The sequence below is a fragment of the Crocodylus siamensis genome, chromosome 1 (assembly GCF_052110815.1).
Source record: "Crocodylus siamensis isolate JL-2025a chromosome 1, ASM5211081v1, whole genome shotgun sequence".
In the NCBI taxonomy this organism is placed as follows: Eukaryota; Metazoa; Chordata; order Crocodylia; family Crocodylidae; genus Crocodylus; species Crocodylus siamensis.
The window spans coordinates 169,092,637-169,117,801 of NC_143395.1; the positions used below are offsets into that span (position 1 = coordinate 169,092,637).

A 25,165-nucleotide genomic window follows, 5' to 3' on the forward strand; every position below is an offset into this window, starting at 1 on the left:
CCTCTTCCTCTTCCTCTTCCACGTCCCGCACCGCTGCAGCCACGAGTTTCCGCAGCCTCTGCCCGATGCTGAGCCGGTCTTGTCAGGCAGCGGGGTTATCCCCCCGAAACTCTTGACTTCTCCTCTCTGCTTAACGAGCGCCTGACCCCCGCCCCCTCCAAGTTGTCCCTCAGCATCGTTTTCTCTCTCCACAAAACAATGCAGAACTTCAGGCAGGACAAGGCACGTGGGTTTTGTAAGCTGCATTGTATTGCATTTGGGAAATTATGGTCCCGGGTTTCCTTTGGGAACGCAAGTCGTAACAGACAGCCAAGAGCTTGTGTACCCCGCACTTGTTAGCTTGCATTTTTTTGGGCTAGCTTGAGTCCTTGAGCTGAATAGTAAATAATTGGGGTGTTTTCTTCCCCACCCCAGCCTCCGCCCATAGTAAATAAATAAATTGTAATCAATAATATCTAAATAATTATAAAATAGATAATAAATAATAATATATAATAAATCAATAGTAAGAAGAGCACACAATAGAATAAATAAAGAGTGAAATAAATCATAAAACGCCAGCAGTTTTCCAAACTCTGGGTTGCAGCATGAAATAGGGTCGCAACATCAGTGGGTAGGGGGCTGTGGGTTGGGAAGGAAGGGTCATGCTGAGGAGATGGGGCCATAAATGGGGTCAGGCTGAGGAAAAGTTTGGGAAGTGCTGTACTAGGCCATGGAAACCAATAAAAGCTCCCAATTTAGGTCAGGGAGGAGAGAGGAAAGGAAGGCCTCTGTGTAGCTTCAAGTGACACACCGTCATGAGCATCGTGGCTCCATCTGTTTCCTTCAGTCCCTTTGAATCTTCTCGTCGTGTTTTCCTATGTGCTGTATTTGGTGTCCCCCCTGGCATGCTCATTTTGAACCTGTGACCTTCAATCCCATCACTGTTTTATTTTCTTGTTGCCCCAAGCAATCCATGATATCCCCCTCATCGCCAGCTTAACTCTACTTGGTGGGCTTTCACCCATGTCACAGAATGGCATATCAAAAGGCTCCTCTTCATGTTTCCACAGTCACCTCATGATGATCTGGCACGTTTACATGGCATAGGAAGCCCTTCCAGGATGAAATACTCAGAGCAACATATCCATGCATCCCCTTTATTCCTTTCTGTAATATCTCCTTGTTCACTTTCAGCAGGTTGGGGACTCAGCTATGTCATGTTGTCAGCCTTGGAGGCATAAACCTCCCTATGTATTAAATGCAAATTATTATTGTTGCTTTTATTACTGGTTGTTATCCCATCTAACTTCCTTGTGTGTTAAGGTCAGAATTTAGTTTATAAATAATCTTGTATTTGTTACCAGAACAAACCAGAGGCTTAGTACTTTTGCTGTTTGTGATGGGCTGAAACAGTCTCACTGCTGTTTCCATTACTCTGGCATTGTAATCTATTTATAGAATAATCTGTAGGTCTGTAGTTCCTATATTTAGAAACACCATATGGTAGGGAAACTATGGAGCACGTAATAAAGGAGAATTGTCCCATACACATTTGGAAATGTAGTTAGGTTTCAGTGTGACCAGGTGCGGCTTTTTTTTTAAGGATAAAGGCCCAGTTGGCAATAGAACTGAGGGGAGTAAATGGTAGAGACTTTGATGAGGAGTCCTTCACGGCATCGCACAAAATGAGGGAACCAGATGGGTGAAAGATATTGAAACTCCAGTACACACTTGACAAGCTTGCCCACCTCTGACTATTCTCAGTGTAATTGGTTTTTTGGTTTTGGGGGGTTTATTTGATGTTTTGGTGGCTCCTACCATTTTGCAGTTCCTGGAACCTAAGGAGAAAAAGCACAAGGTTTCTCATGCATATATGCTTTCATAAAAGCTGTAAGACTATTGCTGATACATAGATTAACTACCTGCCATGGCAGCTTGAAGTCCACAGAATTTGAATAAGGAGGACCAAATGTAAACCCCATCGCTACCATTTAAATGTGATCCAGGGAGTGAATAGCCAGTTTATGGATTAGTTTTGCAATTCAACTTAAACTGTTTGGCAAGCTATAGGGGCACACCTGTTAGTCTTTAGATATGCAATGAAACATTAGCTTCTTGAGGTAGCTTGTTATTACCTTAAGAATAGCCCTGGGTTAGGTAGCTGAAACATGAAGAGCATGTTAGGTTTGTATTTCAGCTTGAATTCAAATCTTAGGGCATCAAGTGTAACTTACAGTGATGCACAAATATGGTATGATACCTAACCAAGGATTTCTCTCAATGTTATACTTCACGAAATTCAGAATTATTTTTGACAATATGTTCCAACTACCTCATAAAGAAGATTAAAAAAATCTGAATTTAATGAAAATCTAGTGAATTGTACTTTACTGAGAGATAGAACAGTTCAGCCATTTTCCAACTTTATAAGATTACAATTTCCAGTGCAAAAATACAGAACACTGGTAAAATAGTTTCCCCTATGAAGAAGAGATAAACACTTATTGCCAACAGTCATTTTTTGCCAACAGTTATCTGGGATACAAGTTTTTTTCTATTTTAAATATAGAGAAATAACTAACAACTTAATATCATTGCCAAATGGTGACTTTTAAATGGCTCTATTAGGTCGGCTGCCTCCCATGGGCCTGCATCCGAGATGTAGCAGAGAGGATCCCCAGGTTTGTCTGGCCCTCTGACTACTACCCCATGCTCCTCATCCATGTGGGGATGAATGACATGGCCAGACCACATTATGAGCCATTTCAGGGCTCTGGTGAATGGGCTCAAGGGATTGGGAGCCCAGGTAGTCTTTTCTTCTGTGCTCCCTGCTGCAGGCCATGGTCCCAGAAGGGAAGGATGCATCGAGAAAGTGAACTGGCAACTCCAACGCTGTGCCATCAAGAAGGCTTCAGATTTCTTGACCATGGTGTGCACTTCATGACTCCTGGGAAGGGACAGCATTCACCTCACGAGGAAAGGTAAGTCCCTGTTTGCGGCCAGGATGGCTGATCTTTTGGACAGGGCTTTAAACTAAGATTGCTGGGGGATGGGGATACACAAATTCCAAAATGTCCAGGGACCAACATACATCTAAGCCCAGTAGGTAAGGACACTGAGAGAGTCACTCTTGTGGGAGCTGAGGGAATAGTTTTCATCAGCAGGACAGGAAGATGGTCTCAGTAGGAGGACTCAGGTGCCTATATACTAACACCAGGAGCATGGGGAACTCTACAGCATGCATTATGATCTAGTAGAGACCTGGTGGGCTCCTCACATGACTGGAGTATAGCTATAGAGAACTACACCCTGCCTAGAAGGGACCAGGTGGGAAAAAAAGGTGGAGGTGTTGCTCTTTATGTGAAAGAGCAGTACACCTCCTTGGAGGCCAACATCAGCTCAAAAAATAGACAGCTTGAAACCCTATGGGTCAAGTTGCAGGCGTGGGGGTTGGAGGGAAGGGCACGGTGAGAGAGACCTAACTGTAGGTATATACAACAGACTACCAAACCAGGGGGAGGAACTAAATCTGGAGTTCACCTGAGAATTGACTGAGGCTGCATGTGCATGTGACATGATTGTCATGGGCAACTGTAATTATCCAGACATCTCCTGGGAGGAAAACTCAGCCAAGTTGGAACGGTTGCGATACTTCCTGACCTGTGTTGAGGAGCTCTTCCTGACTCAGGAGGTGCGTGGGCGAACCAGAGGTGACGCTCTGCTAGACTTGGTCCTGGCAAAAGGAGATGACCTGGTGACTGACTTAAATATAGAGGGAAGTCTGCGTGACAGCAATCATGAAGCCGTCATATTCACTGTCCAATGTAAGGCAGACAAATTGGATAGCAGGACTGAAGTCTTGCACTTCAAAAATGCAAATCTAAACAAGCTTAGGTCCCTAGTAGGGGAAGTTCTGTGGGACCAGGGACTGGAGGTGAAGGGTGTGTATGAAGAGTGGTTGTTCCTTAAGGACACGATCCTTGAAGCACAAAGAAAGTTCATTCCCATGCAGAGAAAAGGTAACAGAAGGGCTGGGAAACCCTCTTGGCTAAACAGGGAAATCATGAAAGATTCTTAAGAAAGAAGAAAGAGGCTTATAAACAATGAAAGCTCAGGGTGGACCCAAGGAGGATTATTCCACAACGGCCCGCATTTGCAGGGAACAGATAGGAGATAAGATAGGCTAAAGTAGCAACCGAACTTAGATTAATAACAGGAATCAAGGACAACAAAAAGTCCTTCTTTAGGTACATAGGGAATAGGAGGAAAACAAATGGGAATGTGGGGCCATTGCTCAACAACTCAGGAGAGCTAGTTACTGGCACCCAGGAGAAAGCTGAACTCCTGAATGACTACTTTGCCTCGGTCTTTCACCAGACCAAGGGGAAAACCACGCCAGGTAGAGTACAGGGTAAGCAATAATCACCATCCTACTATTGCCATAGAATTGGTGCATGACCAGTTAATAAAATTAGACATATACAAGTCAGCAGGACCAGATGACCTTCATCTGAGAGTGCTGAAGGAGCTGGCCAAAGTAATTGCAGAACCCCTGACAGAACTCTTCCACAACTCGTGGCACTCTGGAGAAGTCCCTGAGGACTGAAAGAGGGCCAATGTTGTACCTATCCACAAGAAGGCCAGGAGGGAGGACCCAGTTAACTATAGGCCAGTCAGCCTAACTTCCATCCTAGGGAAAATCTTAGAAAAGTTCATCAAGGAATCTATTCTGAATGACGGCCAGCATGGCTTTGTGGTGGGCAGCTCTTGCCTTACCGACCTCATCTCCTTCTATGACCAGGTAACTTGTCACCTGGACACATGAAAGCAGGTTGACGTTGTATACCTAGACTTCCAAAAGGGCTTTGATCTAGTATCTCACAATGTCCTCATGAGAAGCTTGGAAGATTGGAGTTTAACTCCAAGACAGTCAGGTGTGTGAGAAACTGGGTGCAGGATAGGACCCAGAAAGTTGTAGTGAACAGATCTGTGTCATCCTGGCGAGAAGTGGGCAGCAGTGTCCCACAGGGTCACTGCTTGGTCCAGTACTTTTCAACATCTTTATTAACGATTTGGATGTAGGGGTGAAGAGTTCACTGGCCAAGTTCGCGGACGACACCAAGTTATGGGGAAGCATGGTCATGCTTGAAGATAGGCTACAGTTACAGGCAGACCTAGACAGGCTAGTAAGTTAGATGGATCGGAACCTGATAAAGCTCAACGCTGAGAAATGTAAAGTGTTCCACCTTGGGATGAGCAACCCTCAACATCCCTACAGGCTTGGTGACCCTAAACTGACTAACACCACAAATGAAAGGGACCCGGGGTAAGACTAGACCACATTATGAATATGAGTTGGCAGTGCAATGTTGTAGCCAGTAGGGCAAATAATACTGTAGCATACATCAATCGATGCATCTCCAGCAAAGCCAAGGAGGTGATTCTTCTGCTCTACTCAGCACTGGTGAGACCACAGCTGGAGTACTGCATCCAGGGCTGGGCACCACACTTTAACAAGGATGTGGACAAGCTTGAAAGAATCCAAAGAAGAGCCACCCATATAATCAGAGTCTTAAAAGGCAAGCCATACAAGGAAAGGCTGAGGGATCTGGGACTCTTCAGCTTGAGGAACAGAAGGCTGAGAGGGGACCTGGTAGCAGGTAACTGCTACACTAGGGGAGTACACCAAGGGCTTGGCAAGCAACTGTTCACCAGGCCACTCGAAGGAAAAACCAGGAGTAATGGCCACAAACTCCTGGAAGATCAATTCAGGCTCAACATTAAGAAAAACTTCTTCACAGTCAGGGTGTCCAGACTGTGGAATAAGCTCCTTCCAGAAGTGGTAGAGTCGCCTACCCTGGAATTCTTCAAGAGGAGACTAGACAGTCATCTTGCTGGGGTCACCTGCATCCCAGTTATCTTTCCTGCTTGGTGCATAGGGCTGGACCTGATGATCTTCTGAGGTCCCTTCTGGCCTTACAATCTATGAGTCTATAACCAAACAACCTTTTACTTTTAAATTATGCTTATTATTAGCTATGCTTCCCAATAATGGCTATTTTGTAATTCCATTTATGGATAAATTCTGGTGTTTATACAAGTGGGTTATCCTGAGCAAAGTGTTGCCTGACCTTAGACAAAGTTTTCTGTGCTTTCATGATAATACACCATAATACAGATTCTATATGTGTATGCTTGCCACTCCCTGCTGTTATTTAGTGTTGTGGTAATTTCAAAGAATTCTAATTCTAAATACATTTTTTTCTGAAGATTTGTTTATGAGTACAACCACATAATGATACCAAAACACATCGTCCTTGTCAGCAGTTCCTCGGAGTTGAGGATGACATCCATCAGGCTTGATGGGTCCTCAGGTGATTGAGGAGCCTAATTGTGGATACACACATTCTTTGCCAATGGGGGCATTCCATTGCTTGGGGGAGCAACCAAAACACACATGGATAGAGGGAGAGCAAGAGAGAGAGAGAGATGGTATATCCGTGTGTGTTTGATATCATAATGTGGAGAGATAATGTGCTTATATATATATATATATAGAGAGAGAGAGAGAGAGAATGTATAAAAATAACAATATAACAAAACAAAAACACATTTTGGAGTACAAGCTGTAATTATTTTTTTGAGGACAAGGGCTGTGAAGTCAGGGATGGAGTGGTTGTTCTTTGAAAAGTGTTCTATTGGGCTTCATCATTTTTCTGTGAGAGTTCCTTCTGGAGCATAATGGTTGCTTACTTTCATCTACATAGTATCCATTAGGGCATTTGGTGGATTGGATAAGGTAGATCATATTTTATGATGGCTCGGTGTAAGATCCATGGATTCTGGTGATGTTGTTGTGCGGGGGGTGGGGGGGTGTTGATTATAGTGTTGATGGAGATGTATTGGCAGGTTTTCCTTCCAGGGAAGTCCAGTTGGAAATCCCAGCCCATAGACATAACAAAATGAAAGTGTATTCTGTGTTCATGCAGTGAACATTCTGTGTTCATGCATGTGTATCATAATGTGCTTCTGGCTCAGAATAGGGGCTCTGAGGTATATTACTATAAATAAACCTACAAACAATGACTCCTTTGACCTAAGTTCATATTTGAAGCCTTATAAGTTTATAAGTTAGTTCTTTTAGGAGAAAAAAACACTAATGGCAATAAATTAATGAAAGATATACTATTGTTCCTTCATAAGTCCAGTTCTTTACATTTGCCCTTATTGAATTTTATCCAATTTATTTCAGACCGCTTTTCCAATTTATCATACACAGCAGAATCTGTAAAGAAACTGCTTCAATGCCAGGGGACCAGAGAAAATCATTGACACAAAACATCCAGTATTCATGATTTTTAGTGTCCTCATTTTGGCTGCACTCTGAAATATTCTGCAAGTTCTAATCTTTCTTTAAAAAAATAATTCTTTTCCAACATAAAATGAAAATCCATCACAGTGTAAAACAACATGCTCTTCCTTGTTAGTTCAGCCAGAAAAAGTAAATCTCTCTAAAACAATACAGCAGCAAAGAAGGAACTTACCTTTTCTTTCCTTGTTTCCCTTAAAGAGATGTGAATATCAAACCCTAAATGTTAAATAATGTTAGCGTTATTGAGTGCAGAAAAGTTCTAAGGTTCTCTCTGTCTCTGCCCTCCTCCCTCCTCTCTTCCCCACATGCATTAATCAGAGAAATTAACTACTGTCACCCTCATTCCATATATCATCTTTACTAGATCAATGTAGTCACACTCATGTACACGTGCTGCTCTAGTTCAAAGCAAAAGTTTCATACTGACTAGACACATTGACATATAGTGGCTGCACCTATGGAAAAGACAGCCCTGTAGTGCCTGGGATCACTGGAATGTTGCAGCATGCTGGTTGTACCCACTTCCCCTTGACATGTGCCATATGCCAGCAACCGGGAGGAAAAAGGTGCAGTACCAGGAAAGCCTATATGGCAGGCTTTAAGAAAGCAGACTTGGCAGGTGCCAAACTATGGTCTATGGGGCCTGATTTAAAATCCTTTGGTAAATTTCTCACTGCAACTTTTACTTCATGAGAGTTTTGACTGTATATGAGGATTTCACCACTGGAAATAAAATATCATTTAAATATTTCCATTTAGTTAAAAGTCATACATTTGATTCCAAGGATCCTTGAACCTGGTCCCACTAAGTTTTTATCACAACTCTTTGACTTTATTTTGTGCCTTGTCATGTTTGGCATTTTTCCTAAAGATCCAAGACCTGGAATTTTATTATTAGATGAGAAACTCAGTTTTACTTAGACAAAGTAAGTGTCTACACTCTTGGCTGGGCATGTCTACATGTGCCCCTATGGTGCCGTTGTTACTGCACTGTCGGTTAGTGCTTCCTTTTGGTTGTAACCATGCAGTACATGATTATTTTTAGCTGCACACTATACTGAGGAAGCATGTTGCTAGAGTGACATAGCTGTGGCGTCAGGGTTTTTGCCCACCAATGCTACGTCGCCATAGTGCATTGTTACGGTGACACAGCATCTTGTGTAGACATGCCCATTATGGAGAAAAGTTTGAAAATGTGACCTCTAATGACTTCAAACCAGGAGCAAGTAAAATAATCTACAGTCTATTACTTTCAAGTCTCGTGGGTATTTTTTGGCTGATCTCAGGATTTATTGAAGCCTGATTCATGATTTTTGAGTGATTTTGGCTGACTGCGCTAATTCAGTAAGAACATAGTACTATGTGATACTCAGAAGTTCTTAAGTTATGTAGCTGGGTTTACACTACAGACTTTTGCTGGTGTTGATATTTTTTACCTCTCTGACTGACGTAACAATATTGACAAAACCGAGTGTAGATACCACTTAAAGCTTAAAAAAGAAAAAAAAGCAACATTGTTGATCTAGCTTCTGTGTTTTGGGGGCCTACATAATGACACTGTAGTTAAAAAATTATAGAAATTAGGCTGAAACTTCCCAAGTAATATCCAGATTTAGCATAATTTTGAACAGTGTTCTGTTTAATTTGCCAAACTGGGAACCCAACAAATAAATTGCTCTGCAAATTTCTATTAGCTTAGGGAACATATGTAAAATAAATGACTCCTTGAAAGAACCTTCTTATTGTCCTGCCTCCCACTTTTATACTACTGGGACTTCATTCTTAAGGCTTCCACATTTTGGCATTTATTTGTCAAAAGTGAGGCGTAGGTATAAGTATTTTTTGCCAATTTTTGTGATGCCATAAAGCAGCATTTTTCAGTTTTCAACACTTATTAGCTCAGCTCCCCAGCTGTGTAGCACCACACCCTGGTGTGAAACTTATAGAAGCATAATTCTGACAGGTTTATACTTGTCTAAATTTATAGTATTTCATTTGGGAAACTAAATATCTCATTCACATCCAGTATAATTTTGTGATTATTTGACAAGATCAACTTACAAAACCTTTGAAACATTGAAAAATGTAGCATATACTAAGCTAATTGATACAAAGCTCAGTTTGCATACAGTAAGCTAAAGGAAACAAACAGTTATTAGAACAAAATATGTAGTATCCTAATGTAAATATTTTATGTTTTCTTTTAACTCCAGAAAAAGCAAATTCCTTCAGCAGAGAAAGTGTTCAATATATATTTATGTTCGTGAAACATTTGATTGCAATCTAAACATTCAAGACAAGGAAAATACACTATGGATTATTTTTGTCATGATATGCCCCTAAGAAGGGAAGACAGTCTTTAAAAAAAATAAAAAAATAAATAACATTTGCATTTAAGACCAGTGTTCTGAGTACAATGTTCTGTACAAATTCCTTAAGCAATGTTATATTTATTTTGCGTAATAGGCTTAAATCCCATGACTGCTAGTTTTACATTCTGTCATAAACAAGATCTGGGTGTACCGTGCAAAATATAAGCAGGTTCTCTGAAGTGCGATGTTTAAGGCAGATTGGTAAAATGGCTTGTCCTCTATTAATTTTATTTGCTATCAGGAACTACAAGTCACGGCCATAGTACTAGTTGGGAGACTGTCTCAGAGGCCACATCCAGATGAGCTTGGATGTGTGGTATATAGCACTACAGACCTGTTACAGCACCACACACCACACATGCAGGCGCTCTCTACACTGCTACCTTGCAGTGTGGGGGTGGGAGGGGTTGACTCTGGGAGATCCTGGGGTCAAAATACCCACACCAAAAAAAGCGGGGTGGCACACATGGCAACAGCACACGCCGCCCAAAACCAGAGCCTGGCTGGCTGGAGCCACACCCTGGCTACTGGCCAGGCTTCCTGCCATGACTATAGCCCTGGAAGGCCCCAGGATCCCCAGTAAGGCTGCTGGGGCCAGCACAGTTACCTACCCGGGGTAACTGGCCGTGGACCAGAGCGCACGCTGCATGGGTGTTCCCCAGGGACAAGTAGCAGCAGTGCAAGGTATGCTGCTACTACTTGTAGCCAAGGAAACAAACATCCATGTTCATCTGGGCAAGCCCATAAGGTTTCACTCAATCTCAGTTCACACTGCTACTACGTTACATTTATTGTTTGACTAATGTCCAATGCCAATATGGATAAGGCATTGGCATTATCAGTTTTCTTACTCCTGGACATTTGGCCACACAAAATGAGTCAGTGAGCATGTCTATGCATGTGAGTAATGCACACAAGTAAACTCTGGAGCTTGTTGCTTATTGCTCCAGAGTTTATTTGTGCACAGCTCATGGAGCCTGGTTAGAGCATTTCAGGCTAGCAGGGGACTTGTGGGGGGGGTCAGCCTTCCAGCCCAATACTGCTCCGATCAGCCTCCATGCACTGCAGAGGGGCTGGCTGAGGCACGAGGATGCTTCAACGTGGGGACTACCTGTAGGCTAGCCGTACACTGAAGCACCTTGTTATCCTGGACAGTGTCTACATGTGAGCTGCTGTGTGTGGAAAGACTCCACAGCAGGGTAGTACTTGTATTTTAAAAATATGACCCTGCTGCGGAGTTAATTAGTTCTGTGTGTCCTAATAGGGGTGTACATGTAGATGCCAAGATGTATACTGTGCAGTTAATTAGTCAACTGCACAGTAAAGATTTGTGTAGACACACCCAGTACTATCACAACTGGCAACGATAAGAACCCTTCTTGTCACCCGCAGCAAAGAGGTCAAAGTACACTGGGGAACATTATCAGGTCCCTGCAGAGAACACTTGTTGGCACTATGTTGTGCCTGTTATGAAGGATGTATCTGAGTCCAGTTATGCAATTCCTACTTGTATATTCATAAAAGTGCTCATGCCTGTGACAACTGCATAATCCAGGTATCTGTAGATAGCTAAGAGACTGTATTGTGGGTCAAACCATCAACCTTTTATTGGAATTATGTTTACCTCAGGGTTTTCTAAGGATAAATAATTTGGGACACAATGGAGCAGGTTAACTCAGACCATACTGATGTGAAACTAGGATTGGGTTTTTCAAACAATGTGAGAAATCCCAGTGACATCAGTGTAAATTCAGTGTTAAGTTCTCCGAAGCCAAATTTACATTGGCACAAATGAGAGCATAATTTGCCCCCTTAGCGCCTTAAGAAATAGTTGCAAAAAAAATGTGCACATATGGTATATCTATAAATCCTGTAAGAATCACATCTATATTTTGTAGGCACAAATTACGAATGTGTGTCAGAAAATGTGGCATTTATTAAAGACCTAATAATTATGCTAAAGACTAATGATTTGTGAAGATGAATATCCCTGTAAAAGAACTGATTGGACCAACCTATTGAATGTTTTGGATAGGAAGAGATCTTGTTTGGATTTGTATGCTTTTTATTTCCCAACAGTTAGCCAATATTTTCAAAATGACTTGCACATTCCCTCTTATTCAAAGGGCATTACTTAAACTCCTCTACAGAGTGATCCTGGTACTAATGAAAGCCAGTATTGCATGACAGCAATTATTCTTTTACTGTCCCCAGTGTAATACATCTGCCTTTGGGAAGTTCTGAAAGTATGAATATGCTAATTACTCCTTCCTTTGCACTGTGGTAGATGCTGTTTAACGATAGAAATTGGCTCTGGGATCTGCATGTTTTTGTGATGTGCTAGTTGCCATCTGCTTTGGAGATATTCCCATGCACTTTTGTTGATGCAACAGCTATAGTGTTTTCAAATGTTGATACTATGAAAATGTAATGTGATTGGACTTGGACAGGTGCCTTAAACAGACCACCCATCATATTTATTTTGCTGCCAATCGGGTCAGACAAACTTATGGGTAGAATGTTGAAGTACTTTGAACTATCTAGATAGTGAATAATTTACATTTCATTTTAAAAGACCTTCTTAGCTGTCCTAAAAAAATACTGCTTAAGCAACTAAAAGTCAGTATTATGATCCTACTTTTTCAAAGCTTCTTATTGTTTACTTAGATTTTATTTTTAAACTTGATTATTTTCTTGAAGTCAGTTTAGCTGAGAGAGCTTATTTTTATAGTGGAATTTGGGAGAAAGGATTTTTTGTTGAAGTTTAAAACAACACTGTACAGTTAAGTACTTGTTTCTGCCATATGTGAAGTATAGGGTAGCAGATATATTGGATTCAGCTTATAAAAGGCCTGGACTTGGCACAGAAGATCCATGAAAGATACACTATCTATACACATAGTGAAGAGTTCAGTGAGGACTGTCTCACTTATGAATCTCTCATACTTCTGTCACAAATACAGCTTTGGGAACAGCTAATTAATATCTCCAGAGATTGTTCTATCCCTGCAAACTGTGGAGAGATACAGAAATTGGGGGACAAGTCAATAATGGGACACATTACTATGTTATTAACATGTCTGACTTTTCTTGTAGTATATTAAGAACTATGTTAGAAATTAAGACCATTTCACATGATAGGAACAAAGGTTGTTGCACTGGGTGCATCCAGTTGAGTGTGGACATGCAGTATGCAGGACATGAAGTACATGCAGGTGTTCTCTGTGCTGCTACTTTACAGTGCAGGGAGTTTTTTGACCCTGAAAAATCCCAGGGTCAAAAAAACCACACACAAAAAAAGCAGGGTAGCACACATGGCAGCAGTACATGCTGCCTAAAAGTGGAGCCTGGCTGGTCAAAGCCACACTTTCGCTGCCGGACAGGCTTCCTGCCATGGCAACAGCACCCAGAGCTCCCAGGACCCCGGGTAAGGTTGCTGGGGCCAGCACAGTTGATGTCCCCAGCCTTCCCTACTCCACCTGGGGTAACCTGCTGTGCACCAGAGCACATGTGGCATGGGTGTTCCCCAGGGACAAGTAGCAGCAGCATAAGGTGTGCCATTGCTAATTGTCCTTGGGGAAACAAACGTTACCACTCGTCTGGACGAACATGTCAAATTCCTAGCTATGAACCTATTCCATCAGGGGGAAAAATGGATCAAAATGCAAATGATCTCATCTGTATAAGTGGTCCTAATGTTGGGTCTTTAAGACACATGGGATTGCATCTAAGACATTTTATTTCAGTACAAAACATGTTTATTATGGCAATATATATCAGAATTACCAAAAGTGGTTACAAAAAAAGAGGAAAAAGGAAAGAATGAAAAATTATAAAGTCGGTCTCTCTTTCATTGTACACTGGATGTTAAAAGTAATTCCATTTAAATCAGTGGAGTTAAACTGGTAGAAAACTGAGGTAAGTTAAAAGAATCCTGCTTGAAGAGTACAGCTAAATTGTGCAGGGCCTGGTAGTGTGCTTAATTGCGATATAGCCCAAGGGAACAAGATCCTATTTTCATGCAAATAATCCTGGTAATAGTTCCCATAAAAATATGTGCTTTAGAAGCAGAATCGTTTCAGAGGTTTTTCATGAGGCATCAATGAATCTTTAAGGATCCTCATAACTGTAAGCCACAAGAAAAATTTACATTTGAAAAGGGTTTGGAGACATGCCAAAGAGAGAGGAAGAGAACCATGAGGTGTGGCCAGTTATTTTTTAAAAAGAGATAGTGTTGACAATTATTAATAGGAAAAAAGAAGCCCCAGGAGAGGATGGCCTAATGGCAGAGCTATTAGCCAGAGTCCAGAAGGATGGGCTCACATCCTTGCTGAAATGTTCAAATTACATGAGAACACAGTGTATTTTCCCAGATGGGTGAAAAGAACGTAATCATCTCTGCCTTTAAAAATGATGACAGAAATGTCTGAGAAAATTATACCTGAATTATCTTAATAAAACTCACCATAAACTCTACACATACTCTATCTGCTTTCGCTAGCACAGAGGAAAGGCTGAAAAATGTGCCTTTTCTTTTAAAGGAGAGCAACAGGGGTTGTGAGTGAATTTGTTTCCTATCAGCTTATTTATTAAGTAGAGATCAGTTGAAACCAAGGTGGCTAATATCCAAGCCTCTTTAATTTGAACCAAGATTTCTGTCATAGCCCATCTCTATCATGGGTTTAACTAGGCTTAGTTTGGTTTGAAATATCAGGGTTGGTTCAATTCCAGATTCCCTTTTATCAGGACCACCAATGTCCCAGTGTTTTATTTTCAAGGTTTCATTCTGAAGTAGTTGAAACCAGGCTGCAGACAGATACAACCCTAAACCATTTTCAAAGGAGTAGGAATTGGGAACTTACTCCACCCCTATACTATCATAGTGCAACTAAACTTCTGTAACTTTAAACCTGAAACAGTTTTAAAGATACAGCAGTTTAGCATTCACTTAGAGCAGAAAAAAGCTCTCAGACAAAACTGCTACAAGAATGGATCAGCCTTAAAGTGCTATAATTTTAAAACACGGTAGCTCATCATCTGTTTACAACCCAGGTGTGCATACAGTTGCTATGCTTTGGTAAGAAAAATTGGTGTAAATGTGTACTTAGAATCTCACTAGCCATTTATATGTATGAATAATGAATTTGTATAACCAGTCACAGTAACTCCAGATGTGCAGTTGCTTCTTCTCTTTTTTTGTGTAGGCAATGGAGGTCTCAAGTCTTAAACATTTGCCTTTTTCTGCACTGACATGATGTGTCTTTTCCCTCACCCTGTTTGGTAGAACTTTTTAGAGAATAGTGCAGCAAAGGAATTTGAAGACACAAGAGTCTTAGACAAAAAACATAGTAGTTAGGGAAAGAAGACATTTAAGTCTCCAAAAATTAGATGCGATATTGCAGGGTAAGGATTGTTCCTTCAGCCTTTACCTGCATAAGAACTCCTGAGAATATTCACTTAAGCAGAATGGGTCTACAAACTATAAGAAGGATAGTTTTTGTCCCTATGTTGAAGGATAATTTCTTGTGGTTCAGAAAGCTGAATTAGGAATGGCTAGTACTGGAAGGGCAATACTGAGGAGATCTGATTAACCTTCTTGTTAACATTTTTTATGTAAGTCATGAATTTAGGAGAGAGGAGGACAGACAGAGAAATTGGGCTTCATAGCTGGGGTAAAAAGGAAAATAAGTTAAAAATAATGTTATTTGGAAATGTGTTATCACATTCTCTTTTTTTGTTCCATGAACAGGAAATAAGCTTAATTATGATAAAAAAAACCACAGAAACTTTAGGTTTGAAAAGAATCTCACTTTTTTTTAATGAAGGGAATGGATTCAGAGAGATTCTCTGAAAAACATTTAAAAATAAATATATGTATTCAATTCATTCTGATTAGGGAATTTACATTGTGTCCTCTCCAAATGCAACTGAGACATATACACAGTTAGAGTCTCAAATGCACCTTATTAACAGGCATCCTGCATCCAAGATTCAGGAATGCAAAGTAGATTTCTTTTTAATTAGAACAATAAATTTAATCCATTTGTGTAGTGCCTTGGGGGTGAAATTCACCTTTCTTCAGGGGGCCACTAAGTTCTACTTATTCCTTTTTGTGAAATCTTTATTTGGAGTGATACAGGGATCTTGTATTGGTCCCTAGCACTATGTTAGTTTTAACTTTTAATTCTAAGATCATTTTAAGGAAGGCTTAAGGCTTAAAAAATGATGATCCAGACAGTGCCTCTTATGATACTGATAGGGTATCTTTAAAAGACTTGTTGGTGCTGGCTCTGTGCCTCTTCTAGGAGCACTGCTAAGAAGCATGTGCTACCCACTCACTCCTGCCTTCACATGGTAAATCTCAGGAAATAGAAGCATATGCTCAGCATTCTTCTTAAGGTCTTGGGCACAAACAGAAGTGACAATTTTTGCCTGACCTGGCCACAGAAAGCAGTTTATAGCTGTAACCAAACACAAGTGCAGAGCTGCAGGCAGTTTAAAATCTGACCCCTCATTGCATGAGGTATCAGATGGAGCTGTTTCAAAATGTAATGTCTTCTGTAACTTGTGTCTGTAAAGCTCCCAGCCTGTTGCTGTTTTCAGAATGGGAGAGTAGAAAGGGAGTGGAAGGAGTTCAGTTTGAGGCATTTTTCAGCCAAGGGTGGGATGGCTGTATTGAAGCCCCCCCAAGGTGGTGGGGCTCCCATTCACCCACTGTAACTTCAGCACCGACTGGGGAGCCCCAAGAATGAGCTCCCTGTGTTGCCTTCCCCCCCTTCCCAGTCTGAAAACAGTGAGCATTGGCAGAGAGCATGGCCATTGCTATGAGAACCTCCTTTCAGGCTCCCAGCCCACAGCTAGATTCCCCTCTCCAACAGTGAACTTCTGCATGGTTTGGGGTAACGTAACTCAGAACACTTTGCAGAAAATGTTCTGAATTACAGCTGGGAGTTGCAGTTCTGTCCATACCCTTTGTCTCAAGTACACCTATAGCTGGTTAAGTAGAGATCTACGTAATTTACAGGTTTTGTTCAAAGTGTGAAAACTGGCGGTATCCGCAATTGCTGGGATATTCATTAGCCACGATTTCCTGCAAAATGAACCCCCCCCCCAAAAAAATACCCCCCAAAGTATTATTTAAATAAATACACTGTTTTAGAATCTCCGAATCTTTACCATGATACAGACCATGGCAGTCCTGGCAGCCACTCTCACGTGCTTGAGATTTACTGACTGTGGCAATGACTGGGCTTCAGCTAATCCATGGCAATGGCTGGGCCTCTCAGCCAATCTACAGTGATTGTGGGGCCTCTCAGTCAATCAGCGTTGAGGGTCGGAGCTGCCAGAAAATGCCCACAAAATCAGCCCTTCATGCCACAAGCAAGCTGTGAAAATGGCTTGGTCTCTCCATGAGTTAAGTAGGTCATTACCTATTAGTCCACACTCAGGACCACTTTAAACTAGGCTGTTGCCTTATTTCCAGCATTTGATGTGTGTAGAGTGGGCTTGACTGTGCAGAGCATGCTTCTTGGCTGTGTTGTGGGACTTGGCAAAGAAACAGTTTAGATATACCCTCTGCCATAATGGGGTAAAAGACTTACTCATCTATAGACCTGGTTCTGTGAATTGTTAAGTATCCTTTTCTTTTTTCAGTTTACAAAGATGGGGCTTATTCACCATATTCAGGCCAGTATTGTCCTGTTTCATTCAGGGAGAGGCAAGAAATCAGAGTGCAAGCACCTCTGATTTTAGGAGGGCCAAATTGTTCAACTCAAATTCATGTATTCCTTTGAGTAAGCACTACTTATTGGGCATGTCTACACATGAAATTAATTAGGCTGAATAAACTCCAGTGCAGTTCACCAGTTCATGCCAGAGTTTGTTGCTCCTGGGCTCCACATTTACACATAAGCTTGGGACTGTAGCACACTGAGCCAGGTTGGAGTAGCCCCAGCTGGCAGGGAGCCCAGGGTGTCAGCCTGCCAGCCCGGGGCTACTCTGACCAGGCTCAGCACGCTGCAGAGGGGCTGACTGGGGCATAGGGGTGCGTTAGTGTGGGGCTAGCCCCAGCCAGCCCCATCAGCATCTAAATATGCGTTTTGGTATACTGAATAACTCCACTGCAGGATAGTACTGGTATTGATAAGTACTAACCTACGGCAGCATTTATTAGTTTCCTGCAAGCTAATAGACCCAGACATGTAGATTCTGAGACTTTACTGCAGAACTAATTAGGTAATTCCTTAGTAAATGTCTTGTGTAGATGCACCCATTGTGAGTCAGAGTTACAGTCATATCCTAATTTTAAGAAGCATGCAGGAATGTCTATAACAGCTCTAAGTGGGGGGTTTTTTGGTGATGGCTTAGAAAGAAACACTTATCTAGGCTTCTAATTTAAAGTTGAATCAGTCAGTACAATGAACAATGGGATACCTGGTATTTTAGCTGAACAGGAAACCTGCACTTTGCACATGCCATCCATGTGTCAGAACTTTTGATAATACTGCAAAAGGATCTGCTTACCAAGCTGTTTCTGATATACAAAAGCTATGAGTTCAAATTATTTCCCCCTTTTAAAATTCCTAGTGATTATTTTGCTAAACACAATAACAGAGTTGTTATATTTATTTCCTAAGGGTATCCAGGTGTTTTCACTGGAATAATGCAATTTTGCTACATTTTTTCCCCCATGCCAAATCCATTGAACTAGTCATTTTGTATGCTAATATGCTCCAGTACTTTACAGGGTTTGATAATGTAATACAGCTTTTAGGTGACTGGTTTAAAAATCAGCTGAGGACAAGAACGGTTGATTCTCATCTCTATCTTTTATCTGTTCAACTATATGCAATAAATTGTTAATTTCAAGCCAGCTCCAATGCATATATGAATGTGTCACAAAAACTAGACAGTGCAGAGTGCTCCTTCTCAATTCTCCATGTCGTCCAGTGGTCAGTAAACACTGGATCTCGATCCATCAATAGATCTTAGAGCCTCTTGGAGTCGATCCAAAGCTGGGGTGGGAAGCTGAGTGCCTGCGTGCATGCACACGTGCGGCCCGGCCCAGCCCAGCAGGTCAGTCCGTAGGGGAGGGAAGGGGTGGGAGCTAGATGGAGGCCCCCGTGGTGAGAGACAGTACTGCAGAGGCAGGAGCAGGGGTAAGTTGAGTGAGGCCCTGGCTCCACTTACCTGCTGGGGAAGTGCACATCCAAATAATTTTTTCTGCCTTGATCTGCCAAAGGTCATCTCCTAAGTTGGAGACCACTGATGCAGTCTTTCAAGAACAACATTGAGGCTTGTTGTTAGCAAAAGAGAAACTTGTTCTATGTATCAACAGAGCAGGAATAGTATTTTCAGTGGTGTTTATCCAGCAACATGCATGGGCACATGGGAAATAAAATGATAAATTCCCATTTTAAGTAGTAAAGTAAGTATGCTATCATATCACTAGCTCTATTCATTTTTTTGAACATGACTTTTAGATAACTATCTAACACTATTTTAAGGGATTGCTGTAGAATATAATGTTTACAAAGAGCTACTACATCCAGAAAAGGTGTTTTAACCCAAATATTAGGTAACCTCTCTAACTCATCTTCATGGACCTAGGAACAGAGGGCCAGATCCTCAGTGGATGAAATTAGTGTAGTGCCATCAAAATCAATGTCCAGGGTTCAGCAATGCAGTTAAATGACAAATTTAAACTTTATCAAAGCCCAAGTTGGGGTTTGGGTTTAGGTCTAACTTTAAAAAAAAAGCAAAAATATTCCAGGGATTTAAAAAGATTCTCCTAGTCAGAAACAATAGCCAAAATCCTATTTTACCTCTAAGACATCTGGGTTGTACTTAGGCACCTAACAACTTTACGCCACCCCAACTTTCAGCCCTTGGCATAGGGCCACACTGGGCATGTGACCAGAGAACAGCTGCACTCCAGTGATTATAGCTGTCAGAACAGGCCCTTCAGGATCATTGCACCCAAGTAGTTTATAACAGTCCTGTGGCTGCTCTGAATTGTATCCACAGCTGTCAGGCACTGCTGGAACCAAGAGTCCCGCATGAGTGGGAGCTCTCAGTCCCAGCTGCGTTAGGGATGCAGCCAGAGCTGAGTGTCTCATCAGCTGAGGAACTCAGACCCAGATGCATGTGGGGTGCAGCCTGGGCCAAGAGACCATCAGCTGCGCAGTTCTCAGTCCCAGCAGCTATGGGGTGCTACTGCAATCTCCCAGCCTTGGGGGTGCATGGAGTGCTCCATGGCTGGGAGATCACAGCAGCTACTTAGGGGCACCACCTACACATTCAGCTTAAAGCTGGATAAAAACCAGCTATAAAATTATTACACATTTTTGAGCAAGAACTTTATAGCCGGTTGGACCTTTTACAAGTGCTATAGTTAATTTGCACATGTAGCCAGTCTAAAGTTATTGCATGTTTAACTAAGTAGTTGCTTAATAGATATAACATGTAGAGGGGGCCTTATTGTGAACATCCAGCACACTTTAGGTTCTTCATATATAAGTAAATACAATATAGTAATAAACCAAAACCTGCTAATAATAGTTCATTTCACTGTTTTATACTAACCTTTCTATTCCATGTGCAGCCTACATGCTAATCAAGTATCCTTGGAAAAGAAAATGGATCTTGTTGTATGTATAGAGGATGTCTATACATCTATAGACATTGTTCTTATATGGTATATTGTGTACTTTAACGTAATTACTACATATATATAATTGAAGTAATTACTAATTTATATATCCAGGCATACTATTCTCCATGTCTTATTTACTTCTGTTTTCTATTTATTGGCAGATTGCATAAGCAAATCAGAAAAAAACCGATGTGATACCAGATGTGTCTTGACATTCCACCATAAGGGGAATCCCCAAATGGCATAAGACTATCATAACAACTTTAGGCCACCTCAACTCTCAGCCCTTGGCATAGGGCTACACTGGGCATGTGACCAGAGAACAGCTGCACTCCAGTGATTATAGCTGTCAGAACAGGCCCTTCAGGATCATTGCACCCAAGTAGTTTATAACAGCCCTGTGGCTGCTCTGAATTGCATCTGAAACAAAACTAATCCCAAAATGGGACTTGAGAAAGGTCTCTTTTCTCCATCTTTCTCCACTTCGTACAACTGAGGATCAGTCCCTATGACACGTCAGTGATATGTCATATTTTCTTGCATATAACACACCCTGGCAGAATGAAAGAAACTACTTACTACTGCTTTGTAGTAATTAACTGAGTACCAGCACCTAAGGAGCAGAGCCTGTTCATTGTTCTGCTCCCTGTGAGTGGCATTCAGATTTTACTTTTACCCCTAATGGGCATAAACTCTTCTTACCGTATTTTCCATAGGTAATATGTAGTTTCCAGCAGCTGGGGAAAAATCAGTGTGGTATATGAAGAAAATAGGGTATTTAAATTCATGAACAACTAGGCTCTAAATCAGGTACCATTGTATAATCCTTGGTTTCCCCCCTCCATTCTATGCTATTATTAGTACTATTTCTTTTGCTTCTTTTTCTCACTGTTTTTGCTCGTATGAGTCTTCTATTACATTTTCCTTGTTCTTTCATTTGAATATAACTAAAGAGTCCATTGTTGTCAAATGAAATATTTATGTAGTTTCACATTCAGTAATTCCATTTGTTCTTTTAATTTGATCCTTTTACTTACTTCTGCTTATTTTTACATAGGGTATCTCCAAATCCTCTGAACCAGATTTGTTTATATATTTTTTAAAAGCTTTCAGCTTACTGCTTGTAAAACTCTTTGCATCTCATTCCTTACCTAACCACAATGGCCTATGTTGCACTTTTTCCTGTTTAGATTGAACTGGGAAGAATTTCAATTGCACTCTCTCCAAGAGTTGCTTAAACATTTCCCACTTTCCTCTAGTAGCTTTCCCACAGTTAGTAGAAATTCAATCAAAAGTACTTTCCACTTTCTCTCAAAGTCAGCTACTTTATTTCTGTTGTTTCTTCCAGCGGTACTCTGCATTCACCCTTGAAATTATTCAACCATTTTATGTATTTTCAAGGCAGATTTTAAAAAATGTTTAGCCTTTTTGCCCTCTTTCCTTTTGGTTTTGGAATCTGTTATCCTTCCATATCAATGTCATTTTCTTTAAGCCACTAGTCAGAGATTTTCCCAGAGAAACAAAAATACCAGTAGGAGGGGCAGGCATTAGAGAGTAGGTACAGGTTCCATGCTAGAGGAAACCCTGACCGCACATGCAGCATTGTTTTGCGGTCTGGAAATGGACCCAACTTCTTCACTTTTGAGTGGGGAGCCAGACAGAGATGGGAGAGATGCAAAAAAGAAGCAATTATATATTGTAAAGAGAGATTAGAACAGGAAAAAGCATATTCAGCTACTGAACATTTTCATTTCTAAACTGGTATGTCCAGCAGCTCAGCTGTATTTTTAAATATGAGTATCAAAGCATTTTATTTTTGCCACTGGATACAGGATAAAACTAATGGATATATTACCTTGGAAAGTAGTTAATCCCTTACTTACTCTTAAAATATTGGGAGCCCCAAAAATTCTGAGATTCTGAAAATTTAGAGAAATCTCCCAAAATGGTAATAATACATTCGTGTTTTTCTACCTTCAAGGTAGCTACATTAGCTAATCAATCATTACCCTTGCAAAAGATATAGAATGGGTCTAATTTTTAATGCTGGTGTTAAGTTTAGCGTTTTCACCACCATGAAAACGGAAGACAAAAAGAACTAGGCCCTTCCAGTATTATTATCATCATTTTTACAGCAGATGAAATTGGAACAGTGGGGTAAATGACTCCCCTCAAGATTTTTTGATTCCTGCTAATCTGCCCACTCTTCAGTTTAAGGACACGTTCTCCTAAAATATGCTGAGCACTTTCAAAAACAAAAGTACAGGGTCAGCCCTTCAGCTGGTTTAAATTGGCAGAGCTTCTGTGAAGTCAGGCTTTAACTAATGGAGCCAAGCCAGCTTACATCAGCTGAGGGATCTGGTTGCTGGTTGCTATCCTAACTTCATTTGATGTTTGTTTATTTTCGATCCCTTTCGTACTTCCAGATAGTACCACAGCACAATTTTATTCCCACACATCTTTTCTAAAAACCAGTCACCTGTGATCCTATTTATCCACACCCCAATGCTTTGATTTTCATTTAATTCTAAAATGTTCAGAGAATAGCTTGCTGGTCACCTGGTCACACAGGTGACCTCTGAATATCACATCGAGACCATCAACACATGTGCAGGCTGTCAAGCATGTTGCCTTGAGTGACCAGAATGGAATGTTTTATTAAAAAGCAAAACGGGGAAAGAAGATGACAAAATAAAAGCAAACACAAACAATAAATAAATCCCACCCCCAAACAAGCAAAATGCACTAGTCTAATGTATGTATTAAATTAGAACAGCAGTAACCCAGGGACTGTTGTTTAGCCACATGTCAGCACAAAAAAAGTTGGCACATGCTATTTGGTTTCTTAATTTAAAAAATGGAAAGCAGTATATATGAGGTGGCAAACTACTGCAATTAAGATGTGTTGAAGGTCAAAGTGCATGTACTTACTTGCCAGTGCCTTCTGCCGGAGAGAACCAGCATGCTCAGTCGTGTTTTCTAGGTCTTATATGATTGCTACCTGAAAGTTATATCTGCTGGACTTGAAGCAGGAGGAGGTTTGAAAGTTGCATTCTGAAGTACAATAACAGATGTGAAATCCTAGCTGTCATTTTACAGTACTATTAATATTTAAGCCCCTAAATGATTTGTTATGACATTGCATGCTTTTATTTTTCAGTTGTTCAGGAGTAACACTGCAAAACAATCTACTGTTTGCGTAAGAACAACAGTGTCAACAGAAGACAGGAGGGCTCTCGCTGGAAGAACGTCTGTTCTATGAAGCCACTTCAAAAATAACCTCTCAGTGGCATGAAAAGAAAACATCTGTGAAGCATGCAGCAGCGAGAGGAGGAGAGAGAAGACAAGTGATATTGGAAGAGGATTAGTAACAGACAACTTATTGAGTGCCAGTGGCATAATCTCTATTATCCTTTTCAGATTACACCCACATATAAAAGTCAAGGTTTGTGTTTGAAGTAGGGGAGACTAGATGGGTGTGGAAAAGACAAGCTACAAGTTACTCTTAAAGGAATGGTCAAAGGAAAAACAACAGAACACAAAACAGCTTATGCTTTGCACATTATATACAAAGCCTTCTGGTCCCTTCATGCAGCCAAGAAGCAAGGGTTGGAGGGAGGGTAGCTTATTGCTAGCGCAGCATGAGGACTCCATTTGAGCAGTTTACATAATTAGAACCTGGTATGTGTGTGTATATGGACTTACTCATTATTTTCCTTTGTTGTATTTTACATGTTGGATGCATCACACAAGATTTTATTAAAGAAGCATTGTTTTTATTAAAATGATATATAAACAAGCTATCTGCCTTCACACATATATCTGCAGATTTTTTAACACAGTTTGAATCAAGACAGTTATGGAACAGCTCTTTTCTGGGTATGGGGAGTGTGACACGTGGCACTGTCTTAAATATTTAGCATAAAATTGATTTCAATTGATGTTACTCTCCTGTTTTAAAAGTGAGATACTCAGTGGTTAGTCAGTTATACCAACACAGTGCCTCAGCAACTCTTAACCAAGAACACATATTACTGAAACATTTCCCACATCATGTGGCCTCACAATCCTGTTGGTTAGCTATAGGATAAACAGTCAGAAATTCCTGGAAATTAAAAAACAAAAACCACATGTACAGTAGGAGAAAATTAAATTAGTGACCTTAGGTAGAAAAGAATAAGATTTTTCAAGCATCTATTCCGTCTCCAATTTTATTTATTCCTTTTCTGGTATTAATCAACCATTTTTATTTCTTTTTGGATCTGAGTTTTTCCATTACAAATTTAAAAATATTGTAGAATAACAATCCTTATCTGATATAGATTGTGTATACCATATATCCATATAATGCATGCAGACATTAATTATTTATAAAGATATGTGTGTGCGCACATGCGTGCGTGCATGTACACACACATGTATGTGAAATTGGGTTTTCATTATAAAATATGTGCAGGTGTGAAATTAGGTATTCAGCCCCTATGGCACTGTTGTTATTGCACCATCATTTAGTACTTCTTTTAGGATGTACTAAATGACTGTGCAGTAACAGCCATTACTACGCCATGATGTGGTACATCATTATTTTTAGCACATCACTGTAGCAATGTGCCATGGCGGGGGGCACATCACTTCAGCAATATAGCTGCAGTGTCACAGTTCTTGTCCACTGACACTACATCAACACAGCACGTTGCTACAGAGATACAGTATCTCATGTAGACACGCCCAGTATAAAATGCTCAGTAGGGGGAAAAAAAACCCTTGATCTTTTCAATAAACTTA

The 25,165-nt window shown here is 40.8% G+C and overlaps 1 long non-coding RNA gene across 1 annotated transcript; it reads left to right on the forward strand.

Annotated features, from left to right (window-relative positions):
• The first annotated feature begins 104 nt into the window (after window positions 1-104).
• LOC149873645 (uncharacterized) lies at window positions 105-25,165 on the forward strand. Its single transcript, XR_016442564.1, has 3 exons — window positions 105-235; window positions 2,820-2,963; window positions 23,541-25,165. It is a non-coding gene; the product is annotated as an uncharacterized LOC149873645 (long non-coding RNA).